Source organism: Dryobates pubescens, chromosome 18, assembly GCF_014839835.1.
Source record: "Dryobates pubescens isolate bDryPub1 chromosome 18, bDryPub1.pri, whole genome shotgun sequence".
Taxonomy (NCBI): Eukaryota; Metazoa; Chordata; class Aves; order Piciformes; family Picidae; genus Dryobates; species Dryobates pubescens.
In genome coordinates, this window is record NC_071629.1 from 2850986 (window position 1) to 2869023 (window position 18038).

At 43.0% G+C, this 18038-nt stretch overlaps 1 long non-coding RNA gene across 5 annotated transcripts in view; it reads left to right on the forward strand.

Moving 5' to 3' along the window:
- Nucleotides 1-18038, forward strand: part of LOC128898090 (uncharacterized) — a 91948-nt gene that overhangs the window by 42981 nt on the left and 30929 nt on the right. For all 5 annotated transcript variants that reach the window (XR_008462690.1, XR_008462693.1, XR_008462694.1 and 2 more), the window contains exons 2-3: nt 9734-9807; nt 11935-12008. This is a non-coding gene — a long non-coding RNA (uncharacterized LOC128898090). The remainder of the gene's footprint in view (nt 1-9733; nt 9808-11934; nt 12009-18038) is intronic.

The window sequence follows — 18038 nt, forward strand, 5'->3', positions numbered from 1 at the left end:
CCGTGCAGGACTCCCTTAAACCATGCTGCTGTTGAGCAGGAGTGAAATATTTGGTGAGAGGGGGGAGGGGGATAAAATGCTGGAAAAGGCAAAAAAACCCCTATATATATATATATAGTAGGAAAACCAAAGGTCTCCTTTGAAAGCTTTCTTTTCAGTTCTCCTGACTGGCCGTGCAGTGCTGTATGCAGATATTCAGCGTGTGTAAGCCTGCGACTAGGCACATGGCTATGTTTTTACAGCAGAATCTCACTAATTCACCCTAACGATTGGGAAACCCACTGAGAGAAGCCAAATGGCACGAGTGAGCAAACAAATAAATAAGATTGAGGATATTTTATTCCAAGATGTATTTTATGCCTTTATTTTGACAAGTATCATGTTGTCAGAATGATTTATGGTATTTCATAGCGTACCAGTAAATGCACTGTAGTATGGTTTCTTACAGTAAGGAAGTCTTAGTAACAATAGCTTTGCTTTACCTCTCCTTAAAGCTTTTTTTAATGAGAAATAAGCTGAGACTACCAATTTTATAGAAAACATAGGTCTTAGGCTTTTCTTCAGTAAGGATCCTTCCATTCCTTTTCATCACCTTTGAAGAGGAAGCCTGAGTGGCAGCAATTTTCTTGCATGTAGGGTAGACAAAACATGTCCCAAGAGCTCTGAATCCAAACCCCACTTTAAATAAAAATGAAATTTTCTATGGGAGTTTTGCTGATTTTAACCAGATTTGAGAGGAAATGTCTCCCAGTGCACCATTTGACTTTCATCTCTGTTGGTCTAATGTTGAAGTGTTTCATGCTGCTGCTGCTGAAATGGTTTAATCTGTTCAGCTTTCCTGGCTTCTAAAATTTAATATTTTTTTTATTTACAGTGTAGTTCTCCTGTTTGCTACCTGCTCTGTCTCGTGTTTTGTTACATGTGGCCAATGTGAGCATTTGCAGGTGACCGCTGTGCATGATTAAAATGGAGCATTTTTGCTATACTGCTCTTGTGAGACCCCACATGGAGCACTGCATCCAAGTCTGGTGCCCCCGGCATGAGAGGGACATGGTGCTGCTGGAGCAGGTCCAGAGGAGGGCCATAATGATGATCAGAGAGCTGGAAAACCTCCCCTATGACTACAGAGTTGAGGCTATTCAGCCTGGAGATGAGAAGGCTCCAGGGAGACCTTAGAGCAGCCTTCCAGTACCTGAGAAGGTCCTACAAGAAGGCTGGGAAGGGACATTTTGCAAGGGCCTGTAGTGATGGGACAAGAGAGAACAGTTTTGAGCTTGGGGAGGGCAGATTTAGACTGGAGATTAGGAAGAAATTCTTTGCAGTGAGGGTGGTGAGACACTGGAACAGGTTTCCCAGGAGGTGTTCGAGGCCAGGCTGGAAGATACCTTGAGCAACCTGGGCTAATGGAAGGTGTCATTGCTCATGGCAGAGGGGTTGAAACTGGATGGTCTTTGAGGTCCCTTCCAACACAAACCATTCTTTGAATCTATGAATCAAACATTTTTACAGACTTCAGTTTTGCAGGAACCCTTTAAGATTTCATTTACCTTCTACATTTTTACCAATATTGGAATCAAATAGAACAGAACAGAAACTCCAGCTTGTGACTATTTCTCCTGCCTTTTCACTTTGGAGTTTTGCATTGCCCTTAGGGATCTGGAGACACAACCTTGGCCAGCCTATATAAAGGATGCAGGTGGCATGGTTGGATGTACACAAGGACAAGGACTGGGGTGCTCTCTTGTGGATTTGGAGCTCTGTGAGGGCTGCGTTGCCATCAGTGAGAATCATTGCCTTGAAGCTCTTGGATGGGCTGTGTGTGCTCAATGCCTTTCCCCTGGCAGAGGTCAGAGCAGCGTGCCTGCAGGCAGCAGGCCATCCCACTCCGTCCCTAGGAGGCCTGTTAGCAGGGAATTAGTTCCCTTTTATCCTTATCCTTGCTCACTTTAAAAACAGAACCCAAAACAAACAAAACCAAAACAAAACAAAAAAAACAAGCAGAAAGAAAACAAACAGAAAACCTTGACCAAGTTTTTTCCAAGGGCATTTTTAGACTAAGAATCTCTGTTGTGTATCTGCTCCTTGTTATCTTCCTCATCTCTCATTTCTCTCATTTTGTAACATGGAGTAACTCATATTTCAGTTACAGCTGCTTTTGTTGGGGTTTTTTTGGCTTTTAAATTTATATTTATTTCTACTCCACTGGATGTCACATTTGCTCCTTAATGTGCATTGTTGTAAATCTGTGATGCAAATAATGCACATTAGGTTATGTTTGGGTAGAAGTTTGTGAATACATTTGTGTATCTGTGATGCTGCAGTGAGATGTGCTTGGGAACAGTTTGATTAAGGGGAGCCACAGTTCACAATCCCATTTGTGTGCCTCGCTCTCCTGTGATGCCATCCTTACCCCACCTCATTTATAGGTACAGCAGCCTACAGGCCTAAATGCTGCCGGTAGGAAATGCAGTGAATTGCCTGACAGCCTTATGTCTGCAAAAGAGAGGTTATTAATCAAACCTGGGAGAGCCCAGGGACGCTGAAGCCTCCGCACGCTGTGGCTGTGATTGCAGCGGGGTCACTTTGCCTGCCGACGGTAACTGCTGGGTGTGAGACACGTCCCCTTCCTGCTTATGCAGGGAAATAATTTGTACCATCAGAGATGTTGTTGATCTTGAAGAAGAGTAGGTAAAACAATAAAAGTGAAGATGGGTCTTGGGTTAATTGCTGTCATGGTCTGAGGGACTTCAAAGGAATTATTTTACCGCAAGCCTCATTAAATGGATTGGATATTTTACTAAGCTGAACAGGTGGCTAAGTGCTCCAAAGGGAAAAGTTTGAAGATGGGAACCACCTCCATGTCTCTCCATACCCACAAAGCTGCCAGGGTGAAGGGAAGCTCCCACTCCAGAGACACCCAAGGAGGGCTGAGGCGTAGCCATGTGGTAGGAGGCTTGAGGAGCTGCAGAGTCCAAGTCATCCCAGAGGTTTCCACATCCTCAGCAGATGGTTTCTCATTTTTGGGTTTCTTTGAAGTGTGGGCTCACGGGGCTGATGCTGTGGATACCATACAGGACTTCTGCGGCCTCAGGGCAGTTGTGCTGCAGGGCCAGGGCTCTGGATGCTATGGGAGACTTTCTTCCCTGCCCCAGGGCTTGTTCTGATTACACTGTGTCTTTTACAAAGCTCTTACAGAGCAAAAAGGAGAGAAGTGCTATATAAAATCTAATAAAGTAACATTCTAGAGTAAACATGTTTCATATTCTGAATATATATATGCTAAATATTTGTTCTGCTTTCCCTTTTCTTTGCTTGCAGTAGAACTGCTAAATTAACAATTGTGCTTTTGACAATCATGTGGGGGGATCCCCCCTGAAAGCACAGGAACTAAAATCATGTTGATTTAACATGTAAGTGTGTTTGCACAGGTATGTTTGAAATGTGATTTATGCCTGCTGGACAAAAGGATATTTTGTGCACCTCCACACAGACGAGTGTGTAATTAGTGCACAACAGAATTTATGGGAGGGGAGAGATTTTGGAAACCTGGAGTAGATTGCAGTAAATTTGTGCTTCCCTTCCTCTTGATGCTGGGAGGTTGTTTTATACCCTCAGGAGAGCCCCATTATATCCTTGATAGACCACTTCTCCCTGGTTGGGAAGAGGAATTTAAGGGATTCTTGTTCAGTTTTGTAACTATACCCCATAAATGGGGTCTGGGATGTGCTTGCTGGCTGCTGTTGGGAAGCCTTACTGACATCAAATATCCCATGGCTCCGTCCCTCCTCTCAGAAGCATCATGTACATGAGCTCTGATGTATCTGATGAGGCCTCTGCTGTTCTTCCCGCCTAATGCCAGTTTGTCTGCACAAAGCTATCCATGAAGACAGTTAAAGCTTTGTTGAGCTGCCACTTTAACCTATTAAAAACACAGTAAATTTTCTCCACCTCACTTCAGGAAAAGCTTTGGAATGGAATTTCTACAAACATCACATTTTCTGTTCACCATCAACCCTGCAGCTGAAGTTTGGATAGTCTGCTGCTGAGTGGGTTTGCTGGAGCGTGCTGCTTGCTGTTCTGCTGCTGAGTGGGTTTGCTGGAGGGTGCTGCTCGCTGTAACACCCAGTTCTGTCTTCCTGTAACACCCAATTAGGCTCTCGTTTCATAAGAGCAAACAAAATTTTGCTCTTCCAAAACTTGTCTGATTTATGGAAAAGGGAGAAAACCCCCACACTGGATGATGACACCAATGTGCTGAGTGCTGCTCTGCTTTCCTTCTCAGTCATGACTAGGGAAGTTCAGATCTTCCCTGTTTTTCATTACTCAGGGATGCTTACTGTACAAATGTAAAAATTCTTGAAGAGCAGAAAGTTCAAAGAAACTCAGGCTGCTGAACGCTCAGAAAGAGAAAGACCCACTATACAAACCAGTTGTTTGCCCTTGGGAATGCAGTTATCATCAGCATCAACAACGAAATGCCTCTCGTTAAGTTCCAGAGAAATCTAAGCTGCAATCAACATGGCAATATTTGGGATGCCCAAACGTACGTACCAGCAGCAGAAGACCTGATGTGTCTCTAAAGCACTCAGTTTTCACAGAAAATGGGTACAAGTTAGGATATAATTTATAAATAAGCCTAAGAGCTCTGTAATTTCTGTAGGCCAGTGAAAATTAATACAATCTAGGGCTAGGCCATCCGACAGAACCGAGCAGACAAAGTGTGTGTAACTACCCGTAGAGTGGCTGACATGATGAATGATGATGGATCCCAACTCTGCTGAAGTTCTTCAGGGATAATAGCAGCATAAAGGAATTTCTATAGGGTACATGAATGTGCCTGAAACACAACAGTGTATTGAAGGCTGTGTATTATGCTGAGGATGACAAATATTTATGATTGGAAGGACTCTGAGTTTGGGGTAATCGAATTTTGTTTGCATTTTGTCAGTTCTTTAATCTTTTGTCTTAAGGTCCCATCCTGAGCTTAAAAAAAGAGGTTGATTCTTATATTGTACTACAGAGTTAGTGAATACCCTCTTGCCTCAAGAAAATCAGCAGTGCCTGGTATTACACAGGTGGCTTTCTACTAGAGTAAAGATTGTTCTCCTAAAGGAGCAGCTGGTGATAATGGAGCCTGAGTGGCAGGGAGGGCTGCAGCTTAGCTCAACTCAACTCTTTCCTACTAATAGGAAAGAGAAATCCCACCATGCAGTGCCAGTTGGATTTAGTGAGCTTTGCATTCATGCAATTGCAGATGAGGTTCAGAAATTTATTTTTAAAAGTGATTAAAAAAAACCTGTGGCTGTAGTATTTGTGGCTAAATGTGGCAGCTGAAGAAAAACATGGGTGTAAGTACACTGAGTTGACAGAGTGCTGGTCTCTGTGTGTCTTGGCTTTGCAGGGTTAGAACTCTGGGCCAGCCATGCATCAAGGATTAGGGACTCAAACCAGGCCAGCATGGTCAGCAGCCTGTTAGCAGCTTCCAGTCAGCCAGGAGCTCAAACTGGGAGGGCAAAAAGCCAGGACAGCTGCCCCAAACTAGCCCTAGCTGTATCTCAGATTATAAACGTCACGCTCAGTATAAAGGGAAAGTTTGCTGTATATGGGGGGCTCCTCCTTTTCCTCTTCTCTCTCTCTCTGGAGGGGCTCACTCATCATTTGCTACCTGAGGATGGGGGTTTGTGACTGCTGTACATTCACCAAGCTAAGTATTACTTTGTATACTTTATACTGTCATTAGTTTTGAAGTGAGTTTTGCTAAATCTGTTTTAGTTTCAGCCCCTGGGTCTTCTTTCTTACCCTGATCTTCCCTCTCAGCTGAGGAGGAGTCACTGAGTACCAGAACAGCCGCTATAGAGCATGCCTGGATATGGTTTGAAGGTAGACGTTGTGTAAAATGCCCCTTCTGCAGAGCTTCTGCCTTCCAGTTGTCTTTTTGTCTCTGGAGTGTTGTAGTCTTGCTTAAAAGAGAGTGAGAGATTTGGATGAAAGTTTTTCTAGAAGTCTGATAAATCCAATCTGTATTTTTCTCAGGTTTGGAAGAGGAGAAACTTTTGTGCAATGCTCAGATTGATTTGCAAGACCTTAAGGTTTCCAGCTTTCCCTAACCTTTGCTCACATACTGCAGCAATCTGCTCTTTGAATGTGTTGATCCTCCTAGGTCTGTAAGAGCCTTTGAGGCAGAGCTAATTTTTCCAGTGTTGACTATAGAGGCTTGTGATTTTAGAGCTGAATGTCCCTTTTTCAACCCTGCTACCACTGACCCACTGCATAGCAAGTATCTCACATTATAAAGTGGTTATTCACAGAGGGCTCTGACCAGTGCTATCTGGAGGGTGGGAGATGCTTTCCTGGCAATGGGATGCGAACATTGTGGGGCAGATCTTCATTCAGGATAAAAATCCTGCTTGGTCACTGCAGCTCAATGGATGTCTGTTAATTCATGTGGAAAATGCATGACCCTAGTGAGATCACAAAGTTCAGAATCCTTGACAGAGTGCAATACTTTGCAGTCAAGATTGAAATGTCTTTCTTCCTGTATTTCCCTTGACTTTTGATTTTTCTGTGAGCCCTTTAAATTGTTTTTATGGCAAAACCTATGCTATTATCCAAGAAACCTTTGAGGAATGTTCTGTGTTCTTGTTTGGTTTTCTATTGGGTCATTGCATTTCCGTATGAGTTGAAATATTGAGCTCTGAGAGCTCACCTGGATCCTCTGCTCCTAGGCTGCGTTTGTGATGTGCAGAGGTTAAACTCCACTGATTCTAGTATAGATATTATTACTGCAGTGGCCATTGAGGACTTGATTTGCTTATTTTTGAGTGGTCCCAACCTTTTAATTTAGTTTTATCAAGATTTTGAGGTGAATTCTCCTAGTTGAAGTAGTGTCTTATGTCTGCAGGACAGATCAAGGGGTTTCTTTGCCTGCTTAGAATGTGATCTGAGTACTTTTCTTTTGTGTTTTGATGGTAAATTGAAATGTGGAATTGCCTTGTGCTGGAACAAATTCCCTGAGCAAGAGGATTTGCAGGGCTCCTTTGCATTGGTTCAGTGCTGCCAAGCATAGAATTGTAGATTCCCAAGTTGGAAGGAACACAAAGAATTATCTAGTCCAACCTTTCTCATCAAAAGCTAAAGAGACAAGCATCTGGGTAAGATGACCCAGCACCCTGAATCTTCAAAGTATCCTGTGCTGGTGACTCCACCACTTCTCTGGGGAGATTATTCCAATGGCTGATCACTTGTGTTGTGGAAATCAGAATCTCCGCAGGAGTAACTCGTACCTGTTACCCCTCATCTTTCCCATGTGACTTCTTGTGAAAAAGGAGTCTCCCTCTTCACTGTACACACTCTTCAGGTGGTGCAGCTTTCCTTCACTCCTGCTGAGAGCAAGGAAGGTGTTAGGAATGATGAATCATCTGCACTTTGCATCCAATCTGGCTCAAAATCTTTCCTCCCTTTCTGCAGGAGTATTCTTCTCTTTGGGGCATCAGACTGCAATTAATGCTATAGCTGTTGTACACCTCACAAGGCAAAGGTAATTTGTCTTGAATTAAAAAACCAAACCAACAGGTGTTCCCAGTTCAGCTGTGGGCTCTGTGCTGGGATAGAAATCACTTCTAGCAGGCAATGAGCTCCTGTGGTTGGGAGAGGACCTGCTCCTGCTGTTCACAGGTGAAAGGCTCTAGCTGGAGTGAAAACCAATCCTTTGTGTGCCACTGCCCTCACAGCAGTGGCATTTCCCCCCATTATGGAATGTCTGGTGAGCCCATCTCCTCTGCCCTCACTGCCTTTGTCTCACCATCAAGTCCCTGCTCCGGGTTAGATCAAGAACCTGAGAACCAAGATCTGTTTCTAGCAGTAAGTCCATCAAATGTAAACTCTTGTACTTCTTTGGGAGCCATTTGTGGTGTTAGCAGGGTACTTAGAGTGAACACTTTCAGCTGTAGGCACATAATTACCCTGTTCACAAACAGAAGCCCAGACCATGTGTTCTTCATACAGATTCCTTCATCTTTTACATAAATAGGAAGACTTTAGCTCCAAGCCAATGTCAAACCTGTGATCTCTCCTGGTTTACTTCACATTGTGTTTTCTTTCTGCTATTTTTACCTTCTCCAGCAGAAGGTGTGGTAGCCCTTCAGTGGAGCACTGTGGATGTGACCTTGGGTCCTCCTTTCTGAACCAATGAGTGCCCTGTTTGAGAAGCTTCCTTTTCTGCTTGCCTAAAAATAACTGCCCTGCTCTCTTGCACTTGCAGCTATTGGTGAGTGAAGAAGAGATCTTCTTGAAACCAGCAGGCTCTACTCTATATCCAAGCTTCCTAGATTCCATTAACATTTTGTTAATGAAATAGTGCTTTGTCAAAGAGTCTTGGAAACTTAAAAGGGTATTTAAGCTTCTTCCATGAGTCAATACCATGTAATGTCAACATTACCACGAAGGGATAATTCAGAGATGTCACACAAAGTGTGTGTTATGCCACTTGCACTCTAGCAAAACAGCTCAGCATTTATGTTGTTTAATCCATCTTCAAAAATCTTTTGTTCTGAAAAAGTTTGAGATCAATCTTGTCAGTATTTGCTGACACAAAGCTGATGTAAGTCTCTGGGCTCCTGTTGACTCTGAGTTGTAATGATTTACCCCAGCCCTGAATTAAGCCCAAATCAGGCATATGAACAACTTGCTATCAAAGTTTGAAGGAATATAGAGCTGGAATAGCACACATCCTGCCAGTGCAAATGTGGATCAAAGCAGAGGGAAGAAAGCATTTTGCAATGATGTGGGGCAGTACAGACATAATTTTAAGAGGCCTCAAGTAATTTGATGCTAAAGGGGCCTGCAGGATAAATGGAGAGGGACTTTTAATGAATGCTTGTAGTGATAGAAGGAGTGGCAATGGCTTCAAACTCCAAGAAGCTCAATTTAGAAATTCTTCACCATGAGGGTGATGAGGCATTGGAGCAAGCTATCCAGAGAAGCTGTGGAGGCTCCAAGCCTGGAAGTGTTCAAAGCTGGGTTGGATGGGGTGTTGAGCCAATCTGATCTAGTAGGAGATGTCCCTGCCCATGGCAGGGGGGATGGAATTAACTGATTGTTAAGGTCCCTTTCCACCCATTCTCTGATTATCTAAACTTTGGACTTTTTTGAGAAATGTACTTCCCTGGCTAGAAGTCAATAGGGAGATTGAGCTCTGGCAGTGAGGTTCAGTGTGGGGACATGGGGGTTTATTACCAAACTGTATGTGCTGCAGGATCCTGAGTTTATGCTGCTGTCACGATGAGTGTGATCAAGGTACATGAATTCTCTCTTATTCCCCCTTCCTTTCTTTCTTTTTTCTTTTTAAAAGTAATTCCATCATTGTACCTACCATGTAAGGGAGATTTTTCATCCTCCTGGTCATTGCAGTAATGCTGTTTGTTTGTTTTACCTTTCTACTTTTTAATCTCTTCCATTAAAGCTCTGTGTAGTTGCTGCAGTTGAATGTAATGAAAGGTAGCCTCAGTGTTCTTTGAAGAAAATAGACAGCCTAACTTCATACTTGGCTGAAGCCAAAAGTGTTTTCCTATGATTATTTCTTACCTGCATTAAATCTATCCTGCTTCAGTCTTCCCAGATATATGAGCTCAGTTCTGCAATACATAAATTGATGTAAAGCTCTAAACATAATTCACACCTTTTGGTGGCAAAGGTTTGTATTTCATTCACATCCAGGATTTTTCTTTCCAACCAGGCATTTGGAGACCAACAACATCCCAGACCTGCTAGAGGAGCTCAGCAGGAGCAGAGCCAGCACTGCACCAACATGTGAGTGAGGGAAAATAGTCCTGATGTTGTGTTGCTATTGGTGGGTCAGACACACCGAGGTAATTTGCAAGTCCTTTCTGAGTAAGGGACACTTTCTGGCTTGATTGCACACAGCAGGAAGAAAAATAGTATGAGGCTCTTCATTTGTACTTTTGTGCTGTTTTACAACCCAGGAAACATACAGGGAATAAACCAATTGCTCTTTCTGTGAAGGCCTGTGGAGGGCTTGCAGTCTCATTGCTCCAGGTGAGGTCACTGCAGGAGCAACACAAATGTGAATAAAATAGGGGGGGGGGGGGGGGGGGAAAGAAGCACACTGCAAATACAGGCTTTGAAATAATCTGAAACCAGGTTATACAGTGCAGTGTTTTTTCTAGCTGCTTTATGCTCTGAAAGGGTCTCAAAATTTAGATTAGATTTAGCTCAGACATTAGGAAGAAAGTTTCCTCTGTGGGTTGATGAGGCACCGGAACAGGTTGCCCAGAGAAACTCTGGAGACACCAAGGTTGGAAGTGTTGCAGGTCAGGCTGGATGGACCCTTGAGCAACCTGGTCTAGTAGGAAGCATCCCTGCCCACAGCAGGGGTTTTGGAACTAGATGATGTTTAAGATCCCTTCCAACCTAAACCATTGTGTGATCCTTCAAAAATGATTAGGTCTTCTTGAGAGATGCCTTGGAGCAAACTATGCAATATGTGAGTCTATGCAGTGCATTAATCTTGCAGTGGAGTTAAATTTTGGAATTGTCTCCTGGATCCCAGTCAATTTGATCAGGGCCTTCAAAGGAACAATGCATTTGCTAAGTAGAAAAACGTGACAGACCACAAATGTTACCTAAGAAGTAGAGTCATACATAAAGTTTATGATCCACCTTGGCCTGCTGCTCTAAACCAAGCTGGGAGCAAGCAAGCTGAATCCAGAACACCACATTCAGCACTGCAGTAAAATGAAGCAGGTGGCAGTGGATGCAATGTTTAAATGGAGTTTGGAAGAAAACCAAACCCAGGTACTTCTAAAATTGATACAGGGAGCATTGTAACTGTGGATGTGAAGTGCATTCAGACAGACTGTCCCAAAGGCTTTACAGATTTTAAAGACAACCACAATACAGCTAAGAGGAGCCTGAGAGAGCAGTGTAGGATGCTATGCATTTTAATCTATTAGTTAAAAAAGGGGGAAAAAAAGTCCTTGAAGAGATTAGACATTGAAAAACTGTAAGAGGTGGTAGAAGCTGCATCCAGAGATGGGGCTTGTATCTGCAGCAGTGGATGGCTGGAGGAAATGGGAGATGGCTAGTGCCAGAGCTGTGATGGCAATGTGAGCAGGGATAGACCCCACTAACTGGAGGCAGTGGGATTAAATCCCATAGATGCAGCTGGCTCCTCTCAGTAGCCAGTTTGAGACTTCCTTGCATATGCAGAGCCACTTACACCTTATCAAAAAGCAGGTGTTGCAAAGATTAAATTGTCTTGAAAAATAGCCAAGTGTCTGATAAGAAGCCTCCACAGATCATAGAATCATGGAATTGTTAGGGTTGGAAGGACCATCCAGTTCCAACCCCCCTTCCATGGGCAGGGACAGCTCACACTAGATCAGGTTGCTCACAGCCACATCCAGCCTGGCCTTAAAAACCTCCAGGGATGAGGCTTCTACCACCTCCCTGGGCAACCTGTGCCAGTCTCTCACCACCCTAATGGTGAAGAACTTCTTCCTACCATCTGAGACCGTTATGTTCCTACTATACTAAAAAATCCACTTCACATTTCCTTAACTTCATTGATGACAACTAAACCTCTGTTGGTCTGCTTGTACATGAACCTGCATCTCTCCTTCTCTTAGTTCTCCAGGTATAAAATGGGAGAACAGTACTTTCTTCCATGCTTTTTGACATTTCTTGTGTAAAGGATAAATCTCTGGGGAAAGAAGCTCTGGGTTAGTCTGTTTAGGCAGTACCTACCACATTAAAACCCTTGTGTTATCCAAAGGCTTCCAGGTCCAACCACAGCACAGGCAATTTTAACTTCTGAACCCAGGAGAATATTTCCTCTATGGCATTAAATTGAAAGAAAATGTTATTGCCTCTCTGTCATATATTAAACAACTGCTTATCCTAGCTTCCTTGTTTCAGGTGGTTTGAACAGAGGCCTGTGGTAGTCCAACTTGCTGGAAACTTTTATGTTCAAACCAGGATGGATCTTATCTGTGAGTAAGTTTTCTGGAGGCCATAATGTCTCCTGCAGTTTTGTGGGGCTATTTTTTGGTGTGTTTTATTTATTTTTTTTTCCCCCTAAAGGAGACATTGCTCTGTATGAGCCTGTGTGTGAGGGAGGGAGAGAAAGGGCGATGCCTAGAGGGTTTCAGCTATCACGCTGTCTAAATATCCCTGGTTTTTAGTTGGAGTCTTCTGAATATGAGATCCCACTACAGGTAGGTGAAGTGACCTCTTTGGGTTTGAATCTGCTCTTCTTTGGCAGATGCAAGGCTGGAGCTTTGAACAGGAACCCCCTCCTGCTCCATGCAAAGCTCTTTGAATTGCCCCTGATACGCTTCTAAGGCTCCCCGGTTGCGTGCGAGGCACTTTGAAGATGAATGCCCCAGCATAAGGAAAACATGAAACAAAACCTACTCCCTTATGTCAGAGTGTGAGGCAGATTTCTCAAAGACCTTCAGTACAATGGTTGCTCTTTGGTGGGTGAGAGGAAATAGGCTGGTTCACCGGCTTCTAAAAGCAGAACAAAATTGCACAGGGCTGTCCATTGGGTGGTAGATCAGGCAAAAGGGAGGCATTGAGGGAGGCTCCACAATGTTCAAGTCTGGAAAAACTTATTTCAAGTGGACTTCATTGGATCTTCCTTGATGAACATGAATTTATTATTGTTATTAATGTTTCTTCCTCCTGAAGTTTGCTGTGTTTTCAAGTTAACAGATCTACCATGTCCTCTTGAGGGGGAATGTTTTTTTCTTTCTCCATGAAAATCATCACAGCCCAGCTCCTTAGGCTATATGTAGCCATCATAGGTCCTTGGGAGAGTTGCAAAACAATGGAAATTTTTTCTTATCTGTCCTAGTATCAATACTTGTGTGACAATTGGCATTAAACTGTCTGTTATTGTGGTTTTCAAACCCTACAGATCCATTCTCCTGACCCAGATGAGTGGTCAGCTATGATCCAAAAGTCTTCATTACCATCAAATGAACAAACTCATTTCCTGGAGGGGTTAATGTGTTTATAGAGTGAATGTTCCAGGAGAGACTAGGTGTAGAAACAGAAGGGAAGAGGAACAACAAAAGAGATAAAAAAACCCCCAACAAAGCCAAAAAAGAAGAAAGATTAGTTAATAGATTGGTGATACTCTTCTCATCTCTTTTGGATAACTCCTGTGATGCAGATGCTTGAACTCCCTATAGAGCAAGGGGAGAAATGCAGAACTCTCTGGGCCACAATTCTTTTCCATATATGATAGATCCCTCTTCCTTCCAATCAATTAATTGCCTCCTAAACCCATCTATTTCCCACCATTGACTTTAAAGGGATTTTAGATGACTAGCTCAGATATAGCTGTCTACACAGTCAGTGATTAAAGTTAGGTTAGATGAGCTGGCAGAGTACATGGATTTTTTTATATATATATTTTTTCCCCCTTCTTTCATGCAAACTCTAAATCAAAAGGCATCTCATCGGAGTATTATAAAATACAGCCTTCAGAAGGATAGTCTTCTGCTTCCATATTCTGGCATCTGAAGGGAGGAGGGAGACTCCCATCAATTTACAGAGAGGTAAAGATTTCATCTCCCTCTAGAAATCATGTATCTAATGGGAAATTCAGACATTTATGGGATTTGCTAAGCCAAGGCACAGCCAAGCATGTGGATGTTTCTGTTTCTTTATAGTATTTTAGCAAAAGCAGAATAAAAGACTAAATTAGGATGCTTTGTTCTTCCCCCCCCCCCCTCCACCTCTTTTTATTAAGCTAATGGCCCAACCTGTACCTGGAGGGGCAGACACAGTCTGTGTGACCTTAATAACTGAAACCCTCCTTCCCACCCCTCTCCCATTGACTGCAAAATAAACACCTGCAGTTTGTCCCTGTTGATGAGGAACCACTCAGAGAAGAATTTACCTGTTTTCTAGAGAGAAATTCCCACCAAAAAACCCAAACCAAAACAAACAGCCCCAAACCCAAAGCAAACTCAAACAAAAAACCCACACCCCAAACCCACAAGCTGTGCCTGGTTGCTGTTTGCGTGTTAAAAGCAGGTATGGCTCAAAGAGATTTAAGCAAGTTTCTGGCAATTGGCGAATGTTTCCCTTGGGTTTCAGAAGTTGGCAAACCTGATGCATTATATATATAAATATATCTATAAAGTTAATATGAATGTCAAGTACAAGAGAGAGCAAAGCAGGGGATGGCTTATTTTAGCTATAAATCAGGAAGGGACTCCCTGGGACACTGCATGTCTTTGTAGCCACTAAATGTTAATTTCTTGCCATAATGGGTAAAGTCTCACATTATTATTTAAACATACAAATAAAGTGAGTGTCCCTTTCCCTATCTGTAAGTAATGTTCTTCTGCCAAATGATAGGCATGACCATATTTTTTCTTAATGGAATCCACATCTCTTTTCCTCTGATAGTCCAGTGCTGAATATTGATGGTTGCAATAATTGGCTCTTTATTGGTATATTGTGTTTTCTCTGGGATGCTTCCATTTATTTTTTCCTGCAGTAAATCTTTTTTTGAGCTTTCCTTCTTTTTGTGGTCTGGTACTTGGGGAAAGTTGATGATTCTGGAGCCAAGTGGAGAGCTGTGAATAAGTCTTGCTGTTTTGATTTGTTGTGGAAGTGATGTATTGGTAGCTGGTATCTCTCATTTTATCTTTTCTGGTGGAAATACCTCAGTTGCTGCTGACTATATTTAGCAAACGAGCTCAGCCTTCTCTCCTCTATCTGTTTTCCTCTATTTGTCTCTAGCTTGAAGGGTTGGTGGCACCCGATGGTGGATAAAGGCAAGCAAATCTAATAATGCCTTTCTAATATACCCATTTATCTGGTATCATACTTTATTTTAACTCTTAATGCAACTGTATAATCATTGCTCCATTGCTATAATTGGATTTCAAAGTATATTTGTGCCATTTAATTACATCTATGGCGTTTCTATAAGCTTATTGAGAGTAATTAGTAATCTTATGATTTTTAGTGGAACCATTTCCTATCCACTGCGCTCATTTTTCTCTTCAAATTCTTCAACACATTTGCACCAATTTTCTTTTTTAACATCAGAATTTCTGGCATAAATAATCATTAAGATTCTTTTTTTTTTTTTTTTATCTCCCCCACTGTGAATGTGAACAGAGCCTAATCCAGCTTTCATTGAAGCCAATGGGAATCTTCTCATTTACTTCAGCAGAAACTGGATCAAGCTAATAGGCTGCAAATTGCGTTCGAGGCAAAGTCACATCTTATCATGGAAATCTTTGTGTGGATGGAAGATCCAAAACAGATGATTGTTCCCAGATACTCTTGCCAGATAGTTTAGAGAGTCTCTTACCCAACCTTAACCCACAACAACCTCATGCAGAGCTTCAGGCTGGGGTCGGAGTGGCTGGAGAGCTGCCAAACAGAAAGGGACCTGGTGGTGCTGACTGACAGCTGGCTGAACATGAGCCAGCAGTGTGCCCAGGTGGCCAAGGCGGCCAATGGCATCCTGGCATGCATCAAGAATAATGTGGCCAGCAGGAGCAGGGAGGAGTCATTGTGCCCCTGTACTCAGCACTGGTTAGGCTACACCTTGAGTACTGTGTCCAGTTCTGGGCCTCTCAGTTTAAGAAGGACATTGAGACACTTGAATGTGTCCAGAGAAGGGCAACGAGGCTGGGGAGAGGCCTTGAGCCCAAGCCCCATGAGGAGAGGCTGAGGGAGCTGGGGCTGTTTAACCTGGAGAAGAAGAGGCTCAGGGGAGACCTCATTGCTCTCTACAACTACCTGAAGGGTGGTTGTAGCCAGGAGGGAGTTGGTCTCTTCTCTCAAGCAACTAGCCCCAGAACAAGAGGACACAGTCTCAAGCTGTGACAGGGAAAGTTAAGGCTGGAGATGAGGAGAAAGTTCTTCACTGAGAGAGTCCTTAGCCATTGGAATGTGCTGCCCAGGGAGGTGGTGGAGTCACCGTCCCTGGAGGTGTTCAAGAGGGAATTGGATGTGGCACTTGGAGCCATGGTTTAGTCATGAGGTCTGTGGTGACAGGGTGGACTTGATGTTCATTGAGGTCTCTTCCAACCTTGGTGATTCTGTGATTTTATTAATGTCTAGCCCAGAAGTTATGGCACTGCAAGAGCTCTTAATGTATATAAATATATATTAAAATTTTTAAAAAAATTACCTGATCTTTCTGACAAATTAAAAACTCTTCCAGTTAAAGATTTTTATAAAGAACCCAGAACTTTGTTTTCCAGGTATCAACTTAGCTATCTCTTCACCTCAATCAGAATACCTTGAAATGGGGCATTTGTTTCAGCTTTAAAAAAAAGTATCTATTTTTTTCTTTTTAAATTGAAATCCAAACACTCCAGATTTTCTTTATTTTTATTTATATATATGTATTTATTTTTTTTAACATCCTTTCTCTTGTGTCATTTCAGACCTGGGTCAGGTCATTAATGTAATTGGTCCTCTTGCTGCTGAACATGAAACCCTGCAAGAGCACCTATCTAAAAGTGTGATTGCAGGAAACTGCTTTCCCCAACAGGCACACATTTCTGGTGCTCACTTCTCCCAACATGTTCATTTTGCAGCTGGGGGGTGCAAACTGTAAGTGCCAAATCACATTTTATTCATTTTTAATCTTCTAAACTATTGCGACTCGCTTGTTAAGGAGATATTTTTCTCCTCTGCGCTGCTCCCACTCTCTTGATTAGAGGTTTGTTGCTTTGGTAATGTGTCTCTCCTTCAAGCAGTTAATGATTACACACAACTCTCTAACCTGTAATTTTGGGGGAAGGTTATTAGGAAGGTGATATGGCAACAATTGTTGCCGTAGCTTAGAAATGTCCTTAGTCTTTGCTGGCCAGGACCTGGGGTTTAGAGTGGAAGCGGTGCTGGTGTCAAGGATTAAGGATGCTTTCTTGGGTTATTTATTCCCAAATCATGCCAATTTGTAAGGTTAGAAAGAACCTTGTGAAAGATGGTGAGTTGGTATTTAGCTCTCAATGAAATATGAGAGTAAACGGCGCCCAGGGAGAAGGTGACCTGCATAGGTTTGAGGGTGAAGCCCCTTGGGTACCCAGGGAGAGACGTTCAGCTATTGGAGAGGTGTCCTATAACTCCTGGCATGAGTTTTGAACCTCAGGAGCTTTAGCAAAGTGGAGCATCTTTGGTTTCAGATAGTAGGATAACAATTATTCATTTGTCCAGCCTCTTGATTGAAAGTACAGCACTGGAACAATTAGATTTTGTCATTCTTTTAGCTTAAGACCCCAACTCAAATACTGCCTCCAGTTCTGGTGTCTCCAGTAGGAGGAGGACACAGAGCTGTTGAAGTAAGTCTAGAGGAGGCCACAAAGATGATCCAAGAGCTGGAACACCTCAGCTATGAGGACAGGCTGAGGGAGCTGGGGTTGCTCAGCCTGGAGAAGAGAAGGCTCCTGGGGGACCTCAGAGCTGCCTTCCAGTAGCTGAAAGGATCCTACAGGAAGGCTGCAGAAGACTTCATAGCGATAACACAAGGGAGAAAGGTTTGAAGATTAGGGAGGGTAGGTTTAGACTGGATCTTAGGATAGAAGTTCTTCAGTATGAAGGTGGTGGGATTGTGGAATAGGCTGTCCAGGGAGGCTGTGGATGCCTCCTCCCTGGGGGTGTTGAAGCCAGGTTTGATGAGGCCTTAAGCAGTTGGGAGGTGTCCCTGCCCATGGTGGGGAGGTCGGAGCAGATGATCTCTGAGGTCCCTTCCAACCTATGCTATTTTATGTTTATGAGCCTAGAGTGGAAAAAAGCCCTTAACTTTAATAATTTCATTACTAATCATTTGAATGGAGGAGTGTGACCACCCATGCACCTGAAATTCAATCTTTAAATACTGCACTTATTAGCATGTTGAATGTCAATGCCTCTAACACTGATAGGAGCCAGGTTCCCACGTCACAGGAACTCTCCCTGTCAGGGGCTGGATTTTTCCAGTGGATGCTTATTAGCAATTTGTACTGAAATTTTGTCAAAAAAAACCCCAAAACAAACAA